Below are 22,481 nucleotides of genomic sequence, written 5' to 3'. Positions count from 1 at the left end.
CACTGGGTCCCATGAGATTTTAGGCCCTGTGGGCTCAGAGTGAAATTGGTGGAGGAGAAGGCAGCTGCAGGTCAGAAGTGCTGCTCCCCTCCAACTGGCAAGAGGTAGGAGGGAGAGGATCATACTAGGGGGGTGGAGGACGGGGAGGACTGGTGGAAGCCAAGCGGCCGCCTTGAAAGTCACAGGTCTGGAGGCAGTGGTGCAGCAGTGGCAAGACCGTGGCATTCCACCTTCTTAGTCCTTCGCTGCGCGTGGCTTGGAACAGGGAGAGTCTTGTTGCATGGGCCCACGCGGGCAGGAAGAAGGCACCGATCACTGCAGTCATCCGAAAGAAGGAAGAGCAGCCTTGGCGGGCCTGTGGGGGCACAAGAAAGCAAAGTCGGCCCTCACGGGCAACCGGAAGGAGCAGGAGAGCGTTGGTGGGCCTACAGGGCCAGAAGGAAGGAGAAACACTGGCCCACTGTAAAGAGCAGGAGCAGCGTCGTCTGCAGAGCCAGAAGAAAGAGGTGGGGAAGTCCTTTCACTGCTTTGTCTGTGCAGGAGGGGGAGAAAAGTAAGTGCGTATGTGAGAGAAGGAGCCCTGGGTCTTACTGGCAGGCCAACAAAAGTTACTGGTGCACCAGACTGGGATTCACCTTACGGGAGGGGGTGGAAAAGGGAGGTGGGTAGGCCTAAGCTTTCCCTCTGGGAAGCTCTGGGCAGCCTACGAGCCTCCTGCCGCTCAGCAGTGGGGATCCCCAGCAGGCACTGCACTGCCCGAAAAAAGTGGACCGGCTCCTGGAAGGTTATCAGAAATCCAACGAGTGCGCCCAAAAATGAAAGAGGAACGCAGCCCCCCCCCCCCCCCCGCTTCTGTAGCTGTGCGATCCAGGGCCCGCTGTCAGCAGCCTCTTTACTACTGGCTGCCACAGAATCTGTGCTCTTATTGTACCCAGGCCAATTAAGGATCTCTGAGAATCTGACAGAAGTCCTTAGGACTGCGCGGCTCTTCCAAAAGTTCAAACTCTCAACTTTAAAGCAACATGAAGTAAACCCCTTTATCTTCTGAATAATAAACAACTGCTACTTAAGTGTTTTTCTGCGGTAATCAAGTAATCGAGACCAGAGCACAACTGTTCTCCCTTTTTCCTGAATTCTCCGCCTTGCATGCCAAATGTGTTTCGCATTTGTGACCATCTTGCGTGTGCGGCGAGCGTTCATCTCTCTCTCTCTCTCTCTCTCGTGCTCTGCAGCTTCGCCTTTGAGGCCTTCGTCAGGATCCTTCCAGGCCGGGGAATGATATCGGCTTCTCTACCTTCCTCCATGCAGGGCGCTCCTTAGGGGAAGGTACTAGGACAGCTCCTCCAAAAACGCTGCGATCTGCCAGTGAACCAATCGGCCAGAAATCTTCACAGGACCCACAACGAGGGAGGTTTTGTGGCAGCTGAGTCCTGAAGTCCACCGGGCCCCTCCTGCAGTACCAAATATCACAGCCTACAAAGATTCCGGATCTCTCCCTTACGAGCCTGCCCGTGGCGTTATCAAACAGCCCTGCAATGCCACCCGTTGCCGTCGTGGTGCTGGATGGCCAGAAGGTCCTCAGTGCTGCACAACTTCTGACCCTCGCCGAATGGCAGAAGTGCTGGCTCCGTGCCTCAGACACCTACTCCCATAGCGTGACAGTTTGCGTGCTTCTGACCCTCAGAGCCCAGAACACTGGGTTCTTTGTAGGTTGTGATAGCGAGTAGAGAAGAATCAACTGAATGGGACATTTGTGTGCAGGTTGCCATTCTGAATGGTGCAATTAACTGAACAGGATATTGTGTGGTATATCACGCTGAGATCTTAACCAAGCAGTGCTGCTGCTGCTGAAATAACAGCCTGCCCTGCCGTGCACGGCCTGTTCATTTAACGCCTCTGGTGCACTAGGCCCAAGGGCCTTTACGGTTTGGCCTGCTCTCTCGTACGTACGCTTCAGTTTTATCCGGTGAGCTTTCTGGCTTATGTCCCACCCACAGTCTCTGATGCCGCTTGTTAAAGTGTTTGCTTGTTTAAAATTAAAATCTTAAGTAGAACCTAAATCAGTTTGGTGATTGTAGCCTATGGATGTGGGGACAGGCATTGGAAGATGGAAGATTGATTCCGAGCTTCAGTAGTGACCCAGGATGTGATGGGACTGGGGGTCCCTGTCACCCGGCGTGTGGCACCCTGCTTGGGCAGGGATTATCTTCTCTCCCTCCAGCACTGCAGACAGCTGCTCCTTTGCTCAGATGAAGCTGATTCTGCAATTTACCAATTAAAGGGGGGGGGGATCAAATCTTTAGCTTTGACCCTGCCTATTGCTGTAGGGTTAGGTGTTTTGATTGGGAAAGGCCAGAGCCGATGGTGGTTTTTATTTGTCTGGAGATTTATGTGTAAATTGTCTATTCTGAGAGATGGTTTTGCCTTAATGTTTTAGTATTTTTATGTGTAATGTACTCTAATCCACTTAGAGCGCCACTATTAGATACTATAGATGGAATAGATAAATCCTTTAAAGAAAGAATTGACACCTAAGGGCCAGCATTGTCGTCCTTGGGTGCATTGTTAGTGCAAACTGGTATAGCTGGGTCTGCTTCATTGAATGAATTATCAGTTTACAAGACATGGAAGTACACACTTATGGGTAAAGGTTTTCCTTAATCTGTGAGTGAAGCAGTAAGTGCAGGAGAAACAGGCTGGGAGGGAGGAAGAGCATTAGAAAGAGGAGACAGAGAGGATAGGGTAGAAAAGTGGACAGATTGCCCTTTTACCCCAGGATTCGGGGAACTCTCCTTTGTCCCAGGCACCTTGAGTTCTTAGCGTTTATTCAGCAGATTTACTTAACATATCCTGCCTATGTTTGCAAAGAGCAGAGTTGAAAACGCTCAGGAAGCTTCCCGATTGTCCAGCTGCAGAAGACTTTAATATTCTTTGGAGACAGTTAACAGCCCTGCAGCAGCATCAGAAAGCATGGAAAACCTCCGGACCCCATAGGTCCTGTAAGTGTTAAACTGCCTTTCCAGCCCAGTTGCTGAAGGCGCTGCGTACTAACTGCGTCATCTCATAGAGCGACCAAGTGGAAGTGTAATGCATCCCCTTCTACTGTAGCCTGCCTACGGTAAAGCCTGCAGGCCATGCCGTGCCAGTAAGTGTGGGTGTGTGAGGGAGAGAGAGCTCACGGGGGTTTCCGAGCTGTACCTCAGATTCTCAGGAGCCTTCTCGGGGGGGGGGGGGGGGGGGGGGGATCTGCTGAGTCTTGCTCAAGCATCTTGAACATTACTTGACGTCTGCGGTACTGAAAATGCCAGAAACTCCAGCAGTGTGCATGGGATGAAATTTCTGAAGCCCGGAGACTGGGATCTGGATTTGCAAGGGCTGAAAAGAAATCAGCGCCGGCGCGACCCTGATAAGAGATGTACCCCGCGGGTTGGCCGCACGTGCCTTTCACCACTCCATCCGCAGGCAACATCATCAGTAACGCCGCCGGTTCACCTTCATCCCAAGTCTTCGGGGGGGTTCACAAGAAGCACACTTTGTCACTTATATGTTAATGTTCAATCAGATTATTTTCTCCCAACCTGGTCACAGACTTGGTAATATTCAATTCCCCTCCCCCCCCCCCCCCCCACCCCGGCGTCTCTCGGAATTATTATTGATGTGTGTATCTAACAAGCGTGCGCCTTCTCCTGCCAGGCCACGTCTGCCATAGCAAATCAGCATCAAACACAGGATGCCCTCAGTGCAGCCCAGGCAGCCTTGGTATGCGTTACCAGAGCTAACAGCTTTCAGGTGTGTAGCTCGCAGAGCTCTGGGAGGGGAGCCAAGGGCCTGCTTTCCGTCGAGCGCAGTGCAGGGGAAGTCGTAAGGTTAAGCTCCACAGCACGAACGACCCAGACCCATACACGTTCGGTGCCTGAGTCAGACCCTCCCATGATTCATTCCCGAGTGTGAGTCTGGAGCGACTGATGTGTGTGTGTGTGTGTGTGTGTGTGTGTGTGTGTGAGTGGAACGGGCATGTGCAAACAATCAACTCAATAGCCCCCAAAAACATTCTAGTGTCATTCAGATTTCATTTCTCTTTGCCTCCCCCCCCCCCCCCCCCCTCAAGCCCCCTTCCATCTCTCAGCAGGGAGCCGCCGTGCTTGGCCTCCTGAATTTGCCTGCTCCGCTTCGGGGAGACTCTGCGGTTGACCGTGGAGGAAATCATAGCTACAATACCCAAATTCCCGGCAACAGAAGGATTGCACTGTAAGTGTGACGTGGCATCGCCCACATCCCTAAATCAACAGGCTGGACATGGCACAGAATACAGACAACCTTCCAGTAAGGCTGTTTTACTGGTCAGGGGAAGCGCAAATTTCAAAGCTATTTAGAGTAACATAGTATAGGGAGACCCCCAAATTATTGTTTCACTATTGTGGCGGGCCTTGGTGGGATTACAGAAGGCTCTAGGTAGGGGGAGACCCTGGGAGATATCAATGTGTTTGGGGTTGGGGAATGTTTAAATGAGCATACATGCAGTACTACTAATTGGCCACTGGGTGGCATTTTGACATATGTGAGCATTTATTCCCAGATATAATGTCTGGCGAGGAAAATGTGTGTCCTTTCCTTTAAGGTGCTGCCGTTCGTTTTGTTTTTAATTATATTGCAAGTTTGAAGCAGGAGATATAAAACTGTGGGGATTTTGGCCTTTCCTCCCCTGCCCTTGCCCGAATAGGGTGGGGATTAGGGACCTCCAGCTATGGAGTACCCAGCCTGTGGGCTGGGAGGCGCAGGGACCCTTCACAGGGAGTGGAACCTTGCAGGCAGAGCCGTAGCCGGGCAATTTGGTGCCTGTGGCCAAGTGAAAAACTGCGCTCTCACCCATTACACAGCGCATGACACCAAGCGTTGGGAGACTCTGTTCAATGCTTGTACAGCAATGCCCATGGCCAGTGCAAGGGGATTAGAGGCCCTAGGAAAACCTTACAGCCTTGCACCCCTCACCCCATCACCCCCTCCTCACACACAATTAAAAATTATGCATTTATAATCACAGATTTTACATGAAAAAGAACATTCAAAGCACAGTCTTCTGAGGTAAAAATATCACTTACAATATGTATATTATATTTACATGCACTGCTGAGGTGCCCACCAGAAAACCCTGCAAAAAAGCAAGAGATACTTGGAACCTATATGGTATTAGGACTACTGTAATGCGTCTTGGGCATGGGCATGACCCTCAGAGAGCCACGAGAAAAAATAATTTCAATATCAAAGCAGCACTAACTGCCAGCACTCAAACAGCAACAACACTACCTATAAAAGTTAATACTACAAATTACACCAGGCCTAAAATAGTAATACACCCCCTATTAGGAAAGCTGCTATAGATCCCTACATAAAAATTACACACCAGCAGAATAACTCATTTCAGTCACACATGCAAAACAGACAGATCCTCAAATACAGAATAAAGAGACCATACGGTGTAAAATAGAAATGTATAGACAAAAACTGAACTGGAAATTGTAATAAGCCAAATTCTGTATGCACCTCAGCAATTTAAAAAAACAGAAACGTTAGCATTCCTCATAAAACAACATTAATAAAACCATACTAATAAAAAGAATAATGCAAAACAATTAATGAATAGAATAATATTCAATAATTAAAAACTCATAAAAATCTTCCAAACATCAATAAAATATTTCAAAACAGACACATCAAATAACACCCGTTATCCATACCTTGGAACTTTTGATTTCCAGATGCCCTGAAATTCTCATGGATTAGCTAGCAGAGAGTAGTTGTGCGCACACATGCTCTCTCTCATACACACACATGCTTTCTCTCACTCTCCCACACACAAGCACACATGCTCCTTCTCATACACACATGTTCTCTCTCACTCTCATACACACACATGCTCCCTCTCATACACACACATGTTCTCTTACTTTCCCGCACACATGCTGTCTCATACACACACTTGCTCCCTCTCATACACACACATGCTCTCTCTCACTTCCCACACACAATCGCACATGCTCTCTCTCATACGCACACATGCTCCCTCTCATACACACACATGCTCTGTCTCACTTTCCCACACACATGCACACATGCTCCCTCTCATACACACACATGCTCCCTCTCATACACACACATGCTCTCTCTCACTTTCCCACCACATGTACACATGCGCCCTCTCATACACACACGTGCTCTCTCTTTCCCACACACATGCACACATGCTCTCATACACACACACATGCTCTTTCTCATATACACACATGCTCTCTCTCACTCTCCCACCCAAAAGCACACATGCTCCCACTCATAGACACACATGCTCTCTCTTCCCACACACATGCACACATGCTCTCATACACACACATGCTCTCTCTCACCTTCCCACACACATGCACACATGCTCCCTCTCACTCACTTCTCTTGACATAGCAGGCAGCAGCATTCTTCCTTCTTCAACCCCCGTTGTCAAAGGAACAAAGCCTGGCCACAGGGCATTGGATTACTTCTGGCAGGGCGTGCTCCTCCTCCTCCAAAGCAACGCAGCCCTGCAAAAATCTACGATGTCATAAGCGTGGCCTTAATAAGTGGAAAAGCGGCGAGGCCCCGCCAAAATCTGCAGCGTCGCCAGGGGGCCATGCTGATTTTCCACTTCCTAAGGCAGCGCCGACCACGCCGTCAATTTCAATGAGGCTGCACTGCTTTTTCTTTTTCTAAGGACCTGCCGGCCGCACAGCCCTCCTTCACACCTATTGGTAGCAGCGCCTATGACCATGGCCACAGGCACGCAGTGGTTCTGCCTGCAGGGGCTCTTCCACTCAAGAGGAGATGCCCGAAGCCAAGAAGAAGTGGAGAGGAATCCGTTTCCTCCATGTTATTGGACCGGGCTCGATTTGCTGCTGCGGAGTGGAAGGAGTGAGTCCTCCCCCAGGGGAAGTATCATGCAGCAAGAAGGAAAAGTGCAGGAGTGGGGTGAGTTCCCAAAATTGGGAGTGTCCCAGGGGGTCATTTGATGTGCGGAGGTCTGGAGAGCCAGCACAGAGAGAGAGGTTTCCTCCCCCCCCCCCCCCCCGGGGGTTACCGGAGTGGTGAAAGTGAGAGGCCTGAGTGTGGGGCGGTGTTTTCCTCCCCCTGTGGAATTAGAGCAGGAGCATGAGTGGGGTGATTTCACGTGAAGGTGAGCCCTAACATCTCCTCGATGTGCAGTGTCCAGGGAAACCTGCACTAAGAGGACGGTGATGTGTGGAGAGGGATGAAAAGGTCCGAGACCCCAGGAGGTGCGAGCATTGCTAGGGGAAATGTGATTATGGATTTGGGGCCCACTGGATGAGAATTTTGATATGGGTGTGTCTGATAAACCCAGGGCTGAGAGAGAGAGAGAGAAAAGACAGTGGAGAGGGGAACAGGGTGACCAGTTGTAATAGCCACTGACTCGTTCAGTAACGATGTAACACTTTCTCATCCATGTACATACTTTTGACTGGCTGGATATTCCATAAAGTTGCTGTTGTGTTTGGATTTGATACAATGTGTCAGTCTCCATTATTATGCCAGACAATTCCTATGGAGGGAGTGAGAGATCATGGAGAGGAGTGAGGGAGTTCCCTCCCTGTATGGTTGTTAAGACTATCACCGCAAAGGTCCACTTCAGCTTCTGAAAGACCATGTCAAGAACCCCTGCTATAAATTTGGAAGGGATAGTAGGGCAGTCTCACTCTCTCATTTTATGTACCCAGTCGGTGGGGGAGGGTTACAATAGTCTTAATAGTATCACAGTAACATAGTAAATGATGGCTAATAAAGACAAATTGGTCCATCCAGTCTGCAAAGTTAAGATTCTTCCACTTTGGAAGATATACGTATAACAGCCCCCATCCCCCCAATCACCACCACCACCGCTACCACCCTCTTCCTATAACTTACAAGACAAGAAGGCACTTCTGGGAGCTTCTGGGCCATATCACACCCTATGGGGCTCTCTGGGGTTCCTCCAATAGGGAGAAAGCAAAGCTTCAGGGCATATAGGGCTATTGTGAGGGGGAATATAATAGAGGTCTATAAAATCATGAGAGAGCTGGAACGGGTAAATGTGAATCGGTTATTTACTCTTTCGGATAATAGGAGGACTAGGGGGCACTCCATTAAGTTAGCATGTAGCACATTTAAAACAAATCAGAGAATATTCTTTTTCACTCAATGCACAATTAGGCTCTGGAATTCATTGTCAGAGGATGTGGTTAAGGCAGTTAGTGTAGCTGGGTTTAAAAAAGGTTTGGATAAGTTCCTGGGGGAGAAGTCCACTAACAGCTATTAATCAAGTTGACTAGGAGTAGCCACTGCTATTACTGGCATCAGTAGCATGGGATCTACTTAGTGTTTGGGTACTTGCCAGGTACTTGTAACCTGGATTGGTTACTGTTGGAAACAGGATGCTGGGCTTGATGGACCCTTGCTCTGACCCAGTATGGCAAAGTCTTACATCTTATGTTTCTAGTCCAGAAAATAATCAGCAACCACACTGAGAATGTTGATCCAAATTGAAATTAGCCTACTGATGCAAAACATGGTGGGTAATGATAACCTGACAGAACATTGTCTCCTGGATCAGTCCAGGGAGCAGTTACACAGCCAAAAATGCAAAGTTCAATACATGCAGAGCTTTCCCTTGATTCTACAGTTCCCTCGGGTTGCTACAGGCTGGGTTCTGTCCTTCACTTCTTGTCGTACCATAGCTGCTGTCAGTGCTGTGCTGTATCCATGGAGGCTGGCCAGATGCCTTCTTGGCTGCTTACAGATTTATGGAAGTAAGTTGGCTTCGCACAATGTGGGCACGCTTAGTCATGTTCTGACGAGGGGTGGGGGGTTTCGGTTAGGAGAGGGGTAAATGGCATTTTCAAATCTCCGTGATTTATTTTCCATGGAAAAGGGACCCACCCACAAAGCAGGTGCAAGCAATCACTTCCACTGGCCCTTTGAAAATTGCTGCAAAGTCCTTCACTTACAAGTCCCCGCAGACTCTGTTCTGCAGCGCAAAGTTACAGAATTGTCCCCTGCGGGACCCACTACTGCTACTGCTGATCATGTCTAAAGCACCAAGAGACATGCATAGCGCTGTACTGAGACACAAAAGAGACAGCTCCTGCTCCATGGACCAGCGCTACCTTCCAGCCTGACCAAGAGCGAGCTCTGCTCTTTCACCAGCAACTCGTCCATCTGCGCCAAGCGCTGTGCACACAGAGGAACCATCTGCTGCTAACCGTCCAGCTGCGGCCCCTTCAAGGCCTGTCTCAGCTCTGCTGGGGACGGCTCAGGAATTTTCCCAGAGACTCAGACACATTTGTTGAATTCTCCAGCACTGGATGTGCTGGGCACCAAATGCAGAGCACGTTGTACGGGAGGAAAATGGAAATTCTAGCAAAAGGGCTTGTTTTATCAGGAGGGCAGGAGACTAGCTCCGACCCCGTTTTGTAAAAGGGGGAAAGATTGCTCGGAAAAGTGCATAGGATCCATTAAAAGCACCATGCTTTAGAGGGTCTCCCAGACCTGGCTCCCTCTCCCCGCCCCCATCCGTCTGCCTGGAAATCTTCTGAAGCATATGGCTGCAAGCTGAGTCTGCCTCTTTCAGACCATCCCAGAGCCCGAGATGCAGAGAGAAGCAGGATTACAGTCTGCGGCATCCTGTGCAGCTGATGATGCGCTGGGCCTCTTGCATTCAGGAGGCAGCGGGAGGCAGTGATGTCAGAGAGCCTGTGACTTTGTTCAAGAAAAGACTCGGGGCTGGATGTTGGAGCTTGGGGCCAGGATTGAGAACTGGTGTTCTGTGGCTTCTCAGCTCTGGGCCTGCAGGCCTTCCTTTGCTTTACCCCAAACGCAACTTCCTGTTCATTTTTTATATCATCAAGAGGACCATCGGACTCAGAAGCAGAGCTGTAATGTTTGTGTTTGCTATAATCATTAGTCCTTGGTAAATCAATATAAGCAGTCTCTTATGCTTGCATTTTTTAATTTTTTTATGCACATAAAACATCAACTAAACTGATAATATGGAGATAGCCTTTCACAACCCCCGACACGGGTCCATGTTTCGATTTCTCTCGGCAACAGGGAGGAGAAATCTTCTGGTCACACTCATTCAAAAAAAGCCATTAATATTTGTCAGATTAACTAAAAATGGAAGGAGGCCCAGCAGGAATTTAAAACACTGCTTTAAATCATGAAATAGCAGTCACCTCATTTGACTGAATATCTTTATTTGACTAGATGTGTCCTAACGGTGTATCCTCCCACCACCACATTCATATAACTGGATGCCATTCAAGCTCATCATTGAGGCCCCCAGGTTCCTCATTATTTAAATAAAAAATCCAATACTGTTCCTGAAAGGTCAGGTTACCTTGAGGATCTTTACCTCTCCTTTCTAAAGGCACTCGTTCCAAAACGACCCACTTCCATTGGTCAAAAGTATGTTGCAATGGGACACTAATGGCGCCACGTCTTAATGCCACTGCAATATTCTGTTAATCTCACACTGATTGCTCGTTTGCTACACTCATTGTAGATCTTGTTACATAGGGGCATAATCAGATATATTATCAGCCGAGAAGAACTGCAGTCCGTACATTTCCCCCACTTGATTACTCTCCCTGTGCTCAGACGTTGCCATTCGTAATCCTCCATAATCCGATCACAGAAGGAACAGCTCCCACAAGCCCCGTGGCCACGAATAGCATTTCCCATTCCCTTTGCTTCTTTGACTGATATCTGTTTTCTGCACGGCAGTGCATGCGTGTGCAGGGGATTAGGTCCCGGTCAAGCAAACGAGGGAGGAATTCAGGAGTTAAATGTGGAACAAATAAAATCTGATAATAAATTCAAATCATTGTATTCATATAGTACCATTCATGCAGATTAAATACTTTACATTTATAGCAATTAAACACAGGATGCACAGTCTGACTATCAGTTTCTAAAGAAGTGATTAAAATAATAACATATTATGATTATCTAACAGGGTGTCACATTCTGCCCCCTGTGGGTAGTTTGCCCTTTAGTGACATGGCAATTGTGGCTTCAACAGGTCATCCTGCCAGCAGTACGGGCCAGTGGCCTCTATCTAGACCTATGTGTGAGGTTCAGTATACTGTAGATGTGTTGGTGTGGTGCGCCACTCCCCATTGGCAGGGGTCTGAGATCTAACAAAACTCCTGTGCCCCGTCATGTGACACGGGGGGGGGGGGGGTTTAAACCGCCTTAGCTCAGGGCTGAAGGAGCCGGTGCCTTATCCCTCCTCAGGGAAGGACTGGAGGAAGTGAGGAGAGTGCTCTAAGCACCGGAGCCCTATGGGAGTGGAGGGGGGGGGGAGGATTTGAGGAGGGGGGTTCCTGGAAATCCTGAAACTGATGAAGTGGGTTCTGGAAACCGGGGGGGGGGGGGGGCAAGGGTACTGGGAGGTGCCAGAAGAAGGACAGTCTGCCTGGGACAGTCTGGGGAGAAGAGGATTTCCTTGGAGAGGGAGTGGGCCCAGTGTATGGGAGGTGCCAGAGGAAGAGCAGCCCTGCCTGGGAAGATTCACCCGAGTCAGAGACTGAATCCACCTTAATCAGCCCGAGACTCCCAAGGAGAGAGTGAGCGAAAGAGACAAGGAGCCTAAGGAAGAGATTTCAGCTACCAAACAGGCACTGGGAGGGAGGGTCAAGGTGGAAGGGGGTATCCATTCCAAAGTGATGCCATGTTTTGGGGTCAAGAGGTGAACTTTTGTTGCTGTGGTGCTCTGCCCTAAGTGTTATCTATTTTTGGACTTTGAGTTTTCCCTGCCATCAGCCAGTAAAGATTTTTATTTTGAACAAAAGCACTACTGTGGACGTGGTCCTTTTCCTGGGAAATCATTGGGACCTTGGGTGGTCCATGACTCTTCCTATATGCCCCTGTGCCCAGGCTACAATTATTAGAAGAGGTAAAAGTGCCCAATGCAGAGTGTGGACAATAATCAGAATGCCCATTTCTGAGGGCAAAGGAGACTTTTATCTATGGAAAGGGCTTTCATGGATGCCCACCCTGCTCTGAGGTGCACAATGGATTAGCTGCCTCGTTTGCTTATGCATGCGACTCGTTATCTCTCGTCAGGCATTCAGAATCACTCTGGAAACATTGTTCCCCTACAGGAAAAGGCAGAGAAGCCACACTGTCCACGCAGAGACTTGTTATGCCCATGTGATCTATGGCAAGAAGCCAAAAATACCTGGCCCACAGTTCAATATCCTCACCACCTCACTTGCATTCTATCTGAAACACTTGTTCACCCCACTTGTACCACAGAAGACCGCAATGGTTCCGGCAATCACCCAACAGTACTTCATACTCCTAAAGGGGGCTCCACCTTTACATGGACCTATTGATAAAAAAAAAAACAAGAACATGTTTGTCTACAGTAAATAGTGGTCACAGCAGACCTGGATGTTCGGACTGTGGTTGTACTTGCGGATCCAGCAGATGGGCTTCTGGGCTCCTTGGAGGAACCAAAGCCACGTGAGTGACACCAGGGGAAATGAGCTATGCTAAATGAATCCCTTCTCTCGTGCACCATACAGGTGTGTTCAGTGTGTAATCAGGTGTGTAGGTAAGCATGACTTCTGGAAAGAGATGACACATCTGGAGGCAGAGGACTGACTGATGACAGATTGGACTGTTGCCTTTTTTTTTTTTTTTTTTTTAAGAAGTATTCCTTGTCCACGGAAAGAGGAAGGAAAGGCTAAGTCACAAGGACTACAAGACCCAAAGCCTGGTGTAAGGAAGAAAGCTGTGGAGACATATTGGGGGCTGTGGTCCATGTATGAAACAGTAGAAGCCCTTATAATAAAGATGGTTTACATCTTAGAAAAAACGATTCTAAGTGAGAAATTCAAATCATATGACAGAAGGCATTTAAACTAGAGGACGGGGGGGGGGGGGGGGGGCAGAAGAAAATTGGAATATCACTCCTGACAAATACAGGAAGTGGGAGGAGAAATTAACCAAGATCAGCTCAATAGGGCAGAAATGGTGTCCGGGAAGAGCAGCAAGCTGGGCGAGGAAACCCGGAAAGTTTTGAGCTCGTAGTTCGGGTAATACAATTCCAGATCTACAGGCCCTAATGGAGGAGGCGGACTCGGATACTGGTGCTATTTCGGAAACATGGTTCGGTGAGCGTTATGGATGGGATACGGCCATGCTAGGCTACAGCCTGTTTGGAAAGAACAGAAATGACAGAAATGGGGGAGGAGTAGCTCTTTATGTCAAAAGCAGTAGCCGAGCAACTGAAGTGCCGAGGGTGTGGGGAAAGGAAGAAGAGCTGGGGGCTGTCTCAAAAAGAGATGGTGATGCTTCCATTTACCCTGGTGTGGTCTACAGGCCTTTGAATTAGACAGAAGAACAGGATACAGATCTGGCTGAAGACACCCAAAAGGTGGGAAGGCAGTGAGAAGTGCTGCTCATTGGAGATTTTAATCTGTCGGACGTGGATGGAATTCCCTGCTGAAGAAACTACAGGAAATAGGTTGTGGATGTCCATCAAGTGGCTCTGCTCAAACAAATGGAGATGGAATCTATGAGGGGAGGAGCGAAACCCAATCTGCTACTCACAAATGGAGGCAGTATGTCTGGGTAAGTGCCCCCCGGGCAGTGGTGATCATCAGAGGGTAAGGTTCAATGTAACGGCCAAGAGGGAGGGAAATCACACCAAGATCAAGGTCCTGGATTTCAAAAACATAGACTTTGGTCAAATGGCAGCGTACCTCGAGGAGGAGCTAGAAAGCTGGGAGGAGGGTGAAGTGGAAGAACAGTGGCCAAATTAAAAGGAGCTGTAACAAAGGCGAAAAACCTTTATGTAAAAAAACAAATAAAAGTAAGAAAAAAAAAAAGAAATCGATCTGGTTCTCCAAGGTAGTGGCTGAGAAAATAAAAGATCCCACATTCAAGAAGTGCAAAGGCACAGGGAGAATATCTGGTGAGGCTAAAGGAGACGAGAAAGGAAGTCAGAACGGCGAAAGCTAAAGTAGAAGAAAAGATTATGAAAGAGGTGAAGCGAGGTGACAAAACATTTTTTCAGAGGAAAGAGGAAGACCAGGGGTGGCATTGTAAGATTGAAAGGAGAGCAGGAGCAAGGTGAGGAGAAAGATGAAGAAATATTAACAAATGCTTCAGTTCGTTTTTTCACTGAGGAAGACATTGGAGAAGGACCATTGTTGGCTAGAAAGAGTGCAGATGAGAGTGGGGTAGATACATCCCCATTTACAGAGGAGAGTATTTGGGTGGGGCCGGGTGAGATACAGCCCAAGATACTGAGGGAGCTCTGAGAAGTGCCAGCGGGTCCACTGAAGGACATGGGAGTGGAGCCACAGGATCGGAGAAGGGCGGATGTGGTAGCAGGGAGGAGGCTGAAAACTACAGGCCCGTTAGCCTCACCTCAGTGGTGGGAAAATTAATGGAGACTCTGCTAAAGGAAAGGATAGTGACCTATCTGCAATTCAATGGGCTACAGGATCTGAGTCACCATGGTTTTACCAGAGGGAAGGTCCTGTAACATAGTGACTAGAGAATTGGATTAAGGAAGAGCGCTCTACGGGCCAGATTTTAAAAGCCCTTTGCGCACCGGGCCTATTTTAAAAAGGCCTGGCAACGCGCGTAAAGCCCCAGGATGCATGTAAGTCCCAGGGCTTGCAAAAAGGAGTGGTCCGGGGGTGGGAGCGGGCCAAGGACGAGGCCAATGGCCTCCAACACAGCGGCCATTTGCTGCTGTGTTGGAGGATCGCATGCAGGCAGGCTGCCGGCGCACGCAAAAGGTTAGATAAATATTTTGGAGGGGTTAGTGTTGGGCTGGGGGGGGAAAGGTTAGGGGAAGGGGTGGGAAGGTTAGGTTAGGGGGAGGGAACAGAGGAAGCCCGCGGGCATCAGCGCACGCAAGGTGTACTAATGTGCACCCTCTTGCGCGCGCTGACCACTGATTTTATAACTTGCGAGCACAAGTTATAAAATCAGGCGTACATGTGTATGCACCAGGTAGTGCGCGCACATGTACGCCTGCGCGCAGGTCTTAAAATTTACCCCAATGTGGTTTACTTGGATTTCAGGAAGGCTTTTGATATGGCTTGTATAAATACAATGAGAAGCCTGGGAGTAGGTGTCAAGGTGGTGTAATGGATTACAAATTGGCTGACTGTCAGATGCCAGTGAGCAGTGATAAATAGAACTTATTCTGAAGAAAGAAGAGTAATAAGTGGTGTGCTGGCTCAATAAAAAATCATCCAAGTTTCCCTCATCCGGACAGATAACTTTCCTTCACAATCAGTCTTCAGGCAAAGATCTTTTAAGTTTGAAATTATTTATTGTACAGATAATTTTCCATTACTTACAATTGTTGCTTCCAAATGTGTAGCCCCAGGCAAATACCTTTGTAGCTGGAGTAGGTAGGAGAGGGGAGAATGGAGTTTCTTGGGATTCAGGGTGAGAAGACAAGGGTTCTGAAGCTGATTTAATCTTTAGAATTAAAGCGGTAAGAAGGAATGTAAAAAAGCTAATCATATCACAGAGCTTGCAGGCACTTCTGGCTTTGAAGGCGCATGGCTGAGACTGGAGACAGTCTTGGAGAGTGATTACAGAAAACACCCACAAATAGGGGACAGGGGGCAAGGTCCAATGCTAGCGAGCCTAGGATCCATGTGACCCAGGGGGGAACATGAAGGGCAGTCCCTTCAGCCAATAAGGCACTTAAGAAGACCCAAGTTAGATTGAGAGAGCATGCAGACCCTTCCCAAATGAGAGAAGCAGGGGGGAGGGAGTTTCTGTTAAAAGTAAAACTCCCTTTAAAGGCAGGGCTCCCAGGCTTTCATCATGGGTTACAAAAGTGTTTCAATATCAAGATTTCTCGGAAGGGAGGGGCTGTAGTAAACACAGTTGAGCTACAGTATATACAGACACAAACATGTACCCACTGCTGGGGACAGAACACTCCACGTCTGGTATCACAAGAATCCACTATATCAGTCCTTATGTCAACGTTCAACAGTGCAAAGTTCATTATGACTGGATCTTTCGATGTTCAGGGACGTTCACAATCATCTCGGTCGTCCAGTCGTCCAAGGGATGTCTTCTTCAATGGGTTTCACCAAGCTGAAACGAAAGACAGACAACACAAAGAGAGAAAGAGTCTTTGGTGTGGACAACAGTCCACGGAGTTCAAGTTTCTTCACACAGAATGCGGAGTGCCACCTCATTAATGGGCCAGTAGAAGATCTTGGATCACCACTCGCTTCGATACTGAAGAGTTGGCAAGTACTCTTTCTTCCGACGGATCCAAAAGGAGTTGGCAAGCTGTTGGACTTGTTTCCCTTGACGTTTGTGGAGCTCCCCGCCGTCAAGTTTCCACATGGCACAGGAATGTTAATAGTCTTTTGCATTAGAAGCATGACAGATGCAATGTTCAACGAAGTCGGTCTCGCAGTTGGAGCGGGTCTGGGTGGCTGAACCCCAGAGCTGAGCGTATACATGGATCCTTCTTGTCTGGTTGTAGATGTAGCTCAGTACTACTTTGCTGTCCATGTGAAGACGGACGGCATCAATTCGAATGTCCATTTTGGCTGTCGTTGACTCCACTGTTCCTACTGCTGGCACTGCTCCACACAATTCTAGATGTGGTATGGTGTGGTTAGGCTGTGGTGCTAGTTTGGCCTTGCCAAAGATGAAGTCTCCTCGCAATGTTCTTTCTGCGTCTGTCACTCTCAAAAAGGCTACCGTAGTTATGGCTTTACAGATGCATCTGAGAAGATGCAGATCTCTTCATGGCTGGCTGTATTGAGTGGTACTGGAACATGGGTGCGTGGTATGTGGAACTGTTCGAGCGTTTTTAGGGAGCTCTTCCATTTCTCCCATTCTGGCTTCATTGCTTGAGGTAGTGGGGTGTCCCACTCGGTAGCGCTTGATGAGAGTCCCCTTAACAAGGCTCTTCCTTGTGTCGTGACTGGAGTCACAAACCCCAGTGGATCGCACAGACTGCAGACAGAACACCTCGGTGAGTGTACGGTTCGTCTTGGGTCGAGACTTGGGATGTGAAGACGTTTCTCTTTGAGTCCCAATTTAACACAAGACTTCATTGGGGAGAAGGAGTGTCCACTCTCAGGTCCGAGTTCTCTGAATCTTTAATATGATCATCTGAAGAAATTTATTTCATTACTTCAGGACTGTCAGAGGCTATTTTGTGGAGCCTTAGATTTGTGTTTGCCAGCATTGCTTCCTCTGCAGTAGGTAAGGACCTTAGTCCATCATCTGCATAGAAGTCCTTTCCCACAAGGCGTCTGGCATCTACGTTGTACTCTTTTTCTCCTCCTTGGGCTGTCCTTCTGAGCCCGTACATGGCCACTGCAGGTGATGGACTATTATTCTCTACCAAAAGAGTAGGTTTGGCATCATCCTTGGTGACTTGACGCACTGAGTCCCCTAGATGTTCTTCTGCATCTGATGGGGGGGGGGCGATCTGACTGGTAGCTGAATTGAGATTCGGTTCTTTGCAGCTTAGGATCTCCTTGGTGCTTAGGTGATTAGGACATGGTTCAAATAGGGTGGGATTTCCATCCTCTAAGACATTTGTGGCGTATGCCTGAACGCTTGGTCTCCTTGTTCGATTCAAGCCAACTTTGCCAACTATCACCCATCCCAAGGCAAGTCAGTAGGGCAGGGACCGGCTGTTAGGCCATCATGCATCTCCAAGACCTTGGTCAGTGCTGGTGCGTCTCTGCCCAATAGCAGCAGGATTTCTGCTTCCGGGTCTAGTGGTGGGAGCTGGTGCATTATGGACTTTAGATGAGTATGGTACTGAGTGGCTTCTGGTGTGGGAATCTCATCTCTGTTGTCAGGCATCTGGTTGCACTCGATGAGCGTGGGCAAGTTTGACTTGTTGCTGCCATCTATCGCCTCTATCACATATCTGCCTGCTCTCCTCCCTGTCACCCAGGTGACCCCTGAGCAAGTTTTGAGGTTGTACGGAGAGTAGTGGTGATGGATACCAAACAAGTCGAAGAATTCTGGCCTTGCCAGGGATTTGTTGCTCTGCTCATCTATGATGACATAGATTTTGACTGCCTTCTCAGGTAGCTCTTCAGGATATACTCTGGCCAAGCATATTTTTGTTCAGGATTTCCCATTGCTATTTCTCCCATACACTTGTGTGTATTTGGGGATCACTTCAGGTTCTGGCGTTTGCTCGTCCTTCTCCTCCCCGCCGTGGTTTGGACTGGGGTGTAAGGTTCCCAAAGGGTGAAATCTTGCTTCGTCAGGGTGTAGGGCGCTGTCATGTTGGTCACTCCCACACTCTGAACACTTAATGGCTATTTCACAGTCCTTAGCCATATGGTTAAATGAAGAACAGCACCGGTAGCAAATTCTGTACTTTTTCAACAGTTCTTTGCACTCTTTCAAAGGTTTCCCTTTGAATCCTTGACACTTTCTGAGTGGGTGAGATTTTTTTGTGTATTGGGCACTGCCGGTTTGGGTCCTCTGCCCTATCCATATCAGGAAGTTGATCTGATGTAGGTGCCGTAGGCGACACTTCCGTTTTGTGCACAGAAATGAGCTTCCTGCTGCCGCCATACTCCTTGGTTGGCCTTTCGCCCACTCAGTGGCTGATTCTGTGTATCTCATGTGCTGAATGAGAAGCTAGGGTTGTTCCTGCGCCTTGCTAAGTCTCATATGAACTTTGCGAAGACATGGAAAGGTGGGTACTCTTTGTTGTCTTCTTTGTACTGTGCACCATGAGATGCCCATTTGTCTTGTATAGCACGTGGCAGTTTATTTATGATGGTGTTCATGCCTCGTGATGTGTCTAGGAGGTTGAGGCCTGGATAAATTAGTTTAGCCTTAGCTGTCTCCACCTCTTGGAGGAGATCTCACAATTCTTGCAACTTTCTGTTATCCCTTCTGGATATTTCTGGAAAGTTTTACATTTCCTCGAACCACGCATTCTCTGTGGCGACTGGGTCCCCATAATATCGCTCAAGTCTCTCCCATACCTCTTTTAGCGCTGTAGAAGGATGATCTGGATGGATTTTTTAAATCTTCTCACATGTTTGATCGATTCACGTCCCAACCATTTCGCCATCAAGTTCATCTCTTCCTTCGGGGTCAATCTCATATCCTTCACAGCGTCTTGGAAGTCAGATTTCCATGTCCTGTAACTCTCAGGGTGGTCGTTGAACTCGTAGAGTCCTGCGGTTATAAATTCTTGGCGGGTCATGTACCTTGCTAAGTCTTCTCTTTCTGAAGACTCGTCCTGAAACGTAGTAGGCCTTGCTGAGCAGATGTCCTGTGGTTGACTATGCACATCACTCCTATTGTGCATTGGCTCGGATTGTGGTTGCCGTGCCTCCATGTGATTCAGAGCTGGTGGATTACTGTCATGGGGTTTGGTACTCATGGCATTTCGCGTTTCAGGTCCGATTTCTTCGGTCAAGCCAGCCATTTGTGGGGGAGAATGTATTCTTCCATGATGCGTGGGGTGCTCTAAGGGAGGCGACATTTTAGCGTTGGCGAGAGTTGGGGGGTGAGCGGTGATATACTCAAGCGTCCGCCGGGCCATGTCCTGCTGGGTCATGAAGCTGAGTGGGTCCCCCTCATTGCTTTGGTTCTGGGCCACGTCAAATACCTTAATTTGCGCTTCAAGGATCGCTGCTTCTCTTTTCTGCTGCAACAAGTCCAGGGCGATCTCTCGTTCAGCCCTTTGGCGCGCTTCGGCGGCAGCTGTAATGTCAGCTGTGGCCGTAGCTGTAGCAGCAGCTGCCTTCTGTTGTTCTTCTATTCTGAGCCCTTCTTTTTTAAGGGCTGCTTCTTCTTCATCGTACTGTATGTGTGCTACAGCTGCTTGGGACTCCGCTCTCCTTTGGAGAATGATGGAGCCGAGTTGAGAACGGTTTGACCCTTGTGACCTTGCGGACCTTGATGTACATTTAGAAGTGCGAGAGTGCTGAGAGCCAATCTCGCTTGTTGGGCCACCTGGTTCTGCACTATCAATGGCGTCGATTACCATTCTTTGGCGTATTTGGTCTAAACTCAGCTGGCAGCCTTTTTCTTCAAGGTTTTCTGCAGTGTTAGTTCATGTTAAGAACTCGATATACTTTTCTGTGGTGAGATGATAGGTTAGGGAATGAAGCTTCAGCTGCTTTATGTTGTGCTTAAGATTGGTGGGGCTTTCTAAGACTTTCTCTTTTTTCTGCTCGAGATTATGCCATTCTCTCTCCACTTTATATTTATGGTCCTGCTTTTTTGTCTCATATATCTCTGCAGCTCTCTCTGCTAGTACACGTAACCTCTTTGATCCATTGTTTTCATCTGTCCCTCCATCGTTCTCCCCCCTTTGCTGTGTGTCATTTTTTAATTCAATGGCTTCCACTGGCTAATTTGAGGTGACCTGCTGTGATGCTCCTTCAGCCATGTTAACAGCAAACACTTTATTGCCTTGGGCTCTCTATTCCCTGGCCTTGGTGTGGGCAGGAGTCTGGTATCTTGGTATCTATAGCAACTGATTGCTCTCTACTTCCTGCCTGCAGAAACCTGGCAAGGGGAGGGGGAGGGCTTCTCAACTTTTGGTGGCAAGGTGTGTAACAAAGGGATGGGGGAAGGGCGGAGCAGTGTGGAGTTTGGATTTAGTCTTTTCGTTAGTTCTTGCTGCCTTGGCACATATAGCAACTAATTGCTCTCTGCTTCAGGCAATGGTAGAGGGAAATTTGAATAGGCTTAAGTACCATCGATACGTCCTTGTACAGAGTTTCAGAGCTCTAGTTACATGAAGTTAAATTACTTTCTTGGAGTATAGGTTGACTTTTTACATCTGTCTTTGCTTCTATTAATGCTTTGTAGGCTCAAAGTCAGTTCTGAAAGTGTAAATCTTTCAATCTTAGGGTTTTATTTCATTCCCTGGCCTCTTATCAGACTTGAGGGCTTGGAAGGCATATACAAATGCAAGGCAGTCCTTTTTACCTTTAACGATTTCTATTGAACATAGACTTCTCTGTCACAAGCTGTGCTTAGAGGATACAGTTCTTTTCAAAAATGCCTTCTGTTCAAACAAGTTTCATTCAGACCACTGCTGGCTTCTCTTGCAATTTTCTGTTTGATATAGCTTTTTTACTGTGCTAGCTCAATAAAAAACATCCAAGTTTCCCTCATCCAGACAGATAACTTTCCTTCCCAATCAGTCTTCAGGCAAATATCTTTTAAGTTTGAAATTATTTATTGTACAGATCATTTTCCATTACTTACAATTGTTGCTTCCAAATGTGTAGCCCCAGGCAAAGACCTTTGTAGCTGGAGTAGGTAGGAGAGGGGAGAACAGAGTTTCTTGGGATTCAGGGTGAGAAGACAAGGGTTCTGAAGCTGATTTAATCTTTAGAATTAAAGCGATAAGAAGGAATGTAAAAAAGCTAATTGTATCACAGAGCTTGCAGGTACTTCTGGCTTTGAAGATGCATGGCCAAGACTGGAGACAGTCTTGGAGAGTGATTACAGAAAATGTCCCCACAAATAGGGGACAGGGGACAAGGTCCAATGGTAGCGAGCCTAGGATCCATGTGACCCAGGGGGGAACATGAAGGGCAGTCCCTTCAGCCAATAAGGCACTTAAGAAGACCCAAGTTAGATTGAGAGAGCATGCAGACCCTTCCCAAATGAGAGAAGCAGGGGAGAGGGAGTTTTTATTAAAGGCAAAACTCCCTTTAAAGGCAAGGCTCCCAGGCTTTCATCATGGGTTACAAAGGTGTTTCAATATCAAGAGTTCTCGGAAGGGAGGGAGGGGCTGCAGTAAACACAGTTGAGCTACAGTATATACAAACACAAACATGTACCCACTGCTGGGGACAGAACAAGTGGAGATCATCAGGAATTCACTCTGTTCAATATGTTTCTGAGCGATATTGTGGAGGGATTAGAAGGTAAAATTTGTCTTTTTGAAGATGGAGAGTGGAGAGAATAAGAAGTGACCAAAAAACCGGTTGAAGATTTGGCAGTTGGGATTCAATGTTAAGAAGTGCAGAGTCATGCATTTTGGGTATGGCAATTTGAAGGAGTTTATATGTCGGGGGTGAAAGATTGGTGTGCATGAACTGGGAGAGACAGTGTCTGATGATCTGGTGAAGCAATCTGACAAGCAGCAGGAAAAAGATGCTGATGATGCCATTGTACAGATTCTCGATGAGGCCTCACCTGGAATATTGTCTTCAGTGCTGGAGCCCTCATCTCAAAAAGTATAAGGATAGAATGGAAGCGGTCCAGAGAAAGGTGAACAAAAATGTTGTGGGGTCTATATACGGAAAGCCATAGGAGATGAGACTAAAGGACCTTAATATGTATACCCTGAAAGAGAGGAGAGACAGGGGAGATATGATACAGACCTTCAAATAGCTGAAAGGAATTAATGATGCATGAAAATCAAATCTTTTCCAGTGATA

Source organism: Rhinatrema bivittatum, chromosome 6 (assembly GCF_901001135.1).
Source record: "Rhinatrema bivittatum chromosome 6, aRhiBiv1.1, whole genome shotgun sequence".
Lineage (NCBI taxonomy): Eukaryota > Metazoa > Chordata > Amphibia > Gymnophiona > Rhinatrematidae > Rhinatrema > Rhinatrema bivittatum.
This window is presented reverse-complemented; position numbering follows the sequence as displayed.